Source organism: Hirundo rustica, unplaced genomic scaffold (genome assembly GCF_015227805.2).
Source record: "Hirundo rustica isolate bHirRus1 unplaced genomic scaffold, bHirRus1.pri.v3 scaffold_178_arrow_ctg1, whole genome shotgun sequence".
In the NCBI taxonomy this organism is placed as follows: Eukaryota; Metazoa; Chordata; class Aves; order Passeriformes; family Hirundinidae; genus Hirundo; species Hirundo rustica.
In genome coordinates this window covers 2,185-7,354 of record NW_026690251.1, presented here as the reverse complement: position 1 = coordinate 7,354, position 5,170 = coordinate 2,185, and the positions used below count along the sequence as shown (strand labels likewise).

The following is a 5,170-nucleotide window of genomic DNA, read 5'->3' as shown; positions in this document are numbered from 1 at the left end:
TCAAGCCAACTTGCTGAACTCAAAGCTGTTCAACTGGCCCTGGACATTGCTGAAAGAGAGAAGTGGCCAAAGCTCTACCTCTACACTGATTCGTGGATGGTGGCCAATGCTCTGTGGGGCTGGCTGGACAGGTGGAAAAAGGCCAATTGGCAGCGTAGGGGAAAGCCAATCTGGGCTGCAGATGAGTGGAAGGACATTGCCACTCGGGTAGAGAAGCTACCTGTCAAAGTCCGCCATGTAGATGCCCATGTCCCCAAGAGTCGGGCTAATGAGGAGCACCGAAACAACGAGCACGTAGATCAGGCTGCAAAGATAGAGGTGTCAAAGATAGACTTAGATTGGCAACACAAGGGAGAGTTGTTCCTAGCTCGATGGGCCCATGATGCCTCAGGTCACCAGGGTAGAGATGCCACCTATAAGTGAGCACAAGACCGAGGGGTGGATCTAACTATGGACAGTATTTCTCAGGTTATCCATGACTGTGAGACGTGTGCTGCCATCAAGCAGGCCAAGCGGGTGAAGCCCCTGTGGTATGGCGGGCGATGGTCCAAGTATAAGTACGGGGAAGCCTGGCAGATTGACTACATCACCCTTCCCCAAACCCGCCAAGGCAAGCGCTATGTGCTGACCATGGTGGAAGCCACCACTGGATAGCTGGAGACCTACCCTGTGCCCCATGCTACTGCCCGGAACACCATCCTGGGCCTTGAAAAGCAAATCCTGTGGAGACATGGTACCCCTGAGAGAATTGAGTCTGACAACAGGACTCATTTCAAGAACAGCCTTATAAACACCTGGGCTAGGGAACATGGCATTGAGTGGGTGTACCATATTCCTTATCATGCACCAGCAGCCGGGAAGGTTGAACGATGCAATGGCCTGCTTAAAACCACTTTGAAGGCACTGGGTGCAGGGACTTTTAAGAACTGGGAGAATAACTTAGCAAAGGCCACCTGGTTAGTGAACACTCGAGGTTCCACCAACCGAGCAGGCCCCGCCCAATCTGAGCCCCTGGGAACAAGAGATGGAGATAAAGTTCCTGTAGTACACATGAGAGGAATGCTGGGAAAAACTGTTTGGATTAATTCTGCCTCCAGCAAAGACAATCCCGCTCCTGGGGTTGTTTTTTGCTCAGGGACCTGGCTGCACATGGTGGGTGATGCAAAAGGATGGAGAGACCCGCTGCATACCTCAAGGGGACCTTGTTTTTCGGTGAATACTGTGACTGTGTCTGTATTTATATTCACATGTATATATATGTATATTATTTAAAGATTTAAATTCAATATAATATGTTGGTGTGGGAAAAAAATTCGGGGTGGATAATGTTGGGGTTTAAGTCTCCTGTGGAATTTTTTCCCCCCTCCTAAGTTGCTAGGAGACTAAGTGCTGAGTGCTTAACGTGGACAAAAGAACTGATAACTTAGTTTTGGGGGAGGGAAAAAAAAGCTCCCGGAGAGAGCGGAGGGTGGGGGGATCTCGCGGTTTTTTTTTTTCTCTTCTTTCTTCCGGGGGGAGCACGGATCGGGCCACGGCTGGCTTCTGGAGTCCACGGGTAACGAAGGAGTCTGGTCCTGGGAATTCTACCATCTGTTGGAGTATCCAGGAATTCGGAGTTTCTTCGCTGTCCTGCTGGATTTTGGGTGAGACCGGGTCCCGCCGCTGCTTCTTCTCCGGCACTGCCACCTCTGCCTGCCGAGGACATCCCCTGCCTGCAGAGGACAGTCCACCGCGCCCGGCTTCCAGCCATCAGCGCCGGAGCTTCCACCGTGTGCCCTCGGGGTTCTTGGTTCTGTTCTACTATTGTTATAATTGCTGTTGGTTTTTTTTTGTCTGTCCTGTTATATTTACTAGTAAAGGACTGTTATTCCTTTTCCCCATAGCTCTGACTGAAAAGTTTTATTCTTAATCTTCCGAATTATAATAACACGGAGGGAAGGATTCAAATTCCTCATTTCCTAGAGAGGCCTGCCTCTCCATAGCAGATACCTGTCTTTTCAAAAACCAAGACAGCATCCAATAATATTTCCCATGGGAGATACATTTTGGGAAATTGGGGATTAATTCCCCTGATTTGTGTGGGTTTCCAAGTGCCAGCAGCAGTCACATTCCCTGCCCGTGTAGATGGAATTCCCCTGCAATTCCAGAAGCCGAGTCCATGTTTGAAATCCTTGGATTTGTAATAATTCCAACACCTGTTCCCAGGGTGCAGGACAGGTAAAATTGGAATTTTAAGGTGGTGGGGGTTTTTTGTTTGTGGGGTTTTTTTTTGTTGGTTTGTTTTTGGTTTTTTGTTTTTGTTTTGTTTTGTTTTTTTAATGCCATCCAAGCCTCTCATGCCAGGCCTGGCCTGGAAATGTGTCAGAGCAAGGAGAAAAAATTCCAGTGGGTTTTTTTGGGATGGGAAGCACCTTCTGTCCCTAAGCTGATGTTAATTCGTGGCTTAGAAATGGGGAACAACCCCCCACTTTCCATTATCCTGGCAGTGTTTGCATGGATTTTCTCAGCCTGGCAGGTTCCTGGGCAACAGCTCCACGGATTTTTGGTGTCTTGTCAAACCAATATTCCATTTATTGCAGCTGGATTGTGGAGCATCCTAGAATCTGCTAAATTCATCCATTTAAGTCATAAAAATCCGCATTCATTCCATATACAGTGAGTGATTTATTAATTGATTTTGGGGGGGTGTCAGAATGAATTCCACATGAATTCCATGTACTATTAATGATTATTATTGATTTTGGGGGCTGCTCACAAACTGATTCCCCAGCTTCCCATCCAGGGAGGGAACGAGGATGAATTCCCAGGAAAACACTTGCTTAAAAATTTGCTTTTCCATGCAGGATGGGCAGGATTTTCCCACTCCTGAGGGCATAGTTAAGGCTGTTCTCCATCACTTAAAAAAGTAAATCACAGACTAAATTCCAGATTCCTGGCAGGGAAGGGAAGGTGTTTTCCCTCATTGTGGAATCCCCTGGCAGACAGGAGGGATGTGATTCCTTTGGACAGAGGAGCCAGGCTGGAGTTTGGGTGGATTCCACTCCATTTTTCTGGAGTGGTTTTTTCAGCAGTTCTAAATCAGATATTTCTGGAGTTCTTTCAGCAGGTCTGTATCAGCTTTTTCTGTATTTTCCCCAGCAGCTTTAAACCAGAATTTTCTGGATTTTTCAGCAGTTTTAAGTGAGATCAAATCATGTTTTTATGTTTTTGGAGGGTTTTTAAAAAATCTTTAATCTTTTTATGCCTTGCTTTTTGTAAGCTGAAGTTTCTTATTAAAATAAAAAACAAACAAACACCGAACCAAACAAAGAAACAAAATTTCAGTGGGCTATGTTGTTATTCCATAAACTTTAATAAACATCTGGGGGTAGAGGGCACAGGAGGAAATTCCACGCACATCCTTGAGGAAACAATTCCCGAAGGAAGGAACGGATGGATGGGAAACTAAGCTCCCTTTTGTCCCTGTCACTGCTCCAGGCAGGACAGGGGTGATCTGACCAGCTCCAGGGGGGATCTGAGCAGCCCCACAGCTCCGATCCTGGTGGGAGGGCGAGCTCTCCTCCTGGTGGCTCCGACTCCTTCCTGGGACAGGGATTCAGCATAATCAGGGGAGGTGGTTCTGCTTTAAAATCTGTGTAAAGAGGGGCTTCTGTGGGTTTTGGGGTGGGCTCGCCCCTGATTTATGTCACCTCACAGGGTGACAGTGCTGTCCTGAGGGGGTCAGGGTGAGTTGGGGGGGGGTTGTTCAGCCCTTAGGCCTCAGGTGGCAGGGACAGCAGCCAAGGGCGGGCTGCATTTGGGAGATTTCGGATGGAGATTGGGAAAGGCTCTTTCCCCCAGAGGGTTCAGACACTGCCTAGGCTCCCCAGGGAACGGACACAGCCCCAGAGCTTCAGGAGCATTTGGACAGCGCTCCAGGGACGCACAGGGTGGGATTCTGGGGTGTCTGTGCAGGGCCAGGGGTTGGATTTAATTCCTGGGGGTCCCTTCCACCTGATCCCACCCCCAGGGAGCCTCCCAGCCCTCACTGCCCCCAGCCCATACCTGCTACGGGACGGGCTGCGGGGCCATCGGGTCGACGTCCGTTAAGTTCCGAGCCACCCAGACCCCGGCGGCAAACGGCCCCAGGTTCACCGGCGGGTTCCCGCAATCGTAAAATCCCAAAAGCATTGAGGTCAGAAAAGACTTTGGGAAAGTTCATCCGAGCCCAAGCTGGGCCTGATCCCCACTTTGTTCCCACCCGGAGCACTCAGTGCCACCTCCAGGTGACACCTCCAGCCCTGGGCACTCCAAACCTCCCTGGGTACTTCCCAGGCCTGAGCGCCCTTTCCATGAGGAAATTCCTGCTGCTGTCCAAGCTGAGCCTCGCCTGGCACAGCCTGAGGCCGTTCCCTCTCCTCCTGTCCCTGTGCCCTGGGATGAGATCCCAAATCCCCCCGGCTGTCCCCTCCTGCCAGGGAGTTGTGCAGAGCCAGGAATTCCCCCTGAGCCTCCTTTTCTCCAGGCTGAGCCCCTTCCCAGCTCCCTCAGGACTCTCCAGCCCCTTCCCCAGCTCCCTCAGGATTCTCCAGTCCATTCCCAGCTCCCTCAGGACTCTCCAGCCCCTTCCCCAGCTCTGCTCCCTTCCCTGGACACGCTTCAGCCCCAAAATGTCCTCCGTGGACTGAGGAGTCCGAACGGGACACAAGGGACTGAGGGACAATCGCCGCTCCTGCCGGACACGCTGCTCCTGATCCTGGCCGGGGACAGATACTGGGCTCCTGATCCCGATTCCCATATGCCAATCCCAACTCTGACCGCTATTCCGGTCCCGGCCTCGATCCCGACCCCATCCCGATCCCCGTCCTGGTTCGGACGAGTGCTGGGCGCGCTGTGCTCGCAAAGCAGAACCTGTTCAGCTTAACAGCTTCTAACAGCGAAACAGAGCAAGCAGAGAGCAGCATACATGCTGCACTTGTTGCAAACATGGAAAACAGGCACCCTAGCACCAGAATCTCAGAAATCACTGATAGAAGCAGAGAAATGCTGCAGGAGCTTGTGTGCTTTGTAGAACAAGTGAAAACCACACATATGCTGTGCAGAGTGCAAACCGCTGAAAAGAAGCACGCACAGCGAGTGCTGTGCGCGCTGTGCTCGCAAAGCAGAGCCTGTTCAGCTTAACAGCTTCTAA

General features: G+C 50.9%; 1 long non-coding RNA gene across 1 annotated transcript; it reads right to left on the bottom strand.

Moving 5' to 3' along the window:
- Positions 1-3,318: 3,318 nt before the first annotated feature.
- On the bottom strand, positions 3,319-4,839 carry LOC120747708 (uncharacterized). Its single transcript, XR_005699186.2, has 2 exons — positions 4,045-4,839; positions 3,319-3,582 (listed from the first exon to the last, which is right to left on the bottom strand). It is a non-coding gene; the product is annotated as an uncharacterized LOC120747708 (long non-coding RNA).
- Between the last annotated feature and the right edge of the window lie 331 nt (positions 4,840-5,170).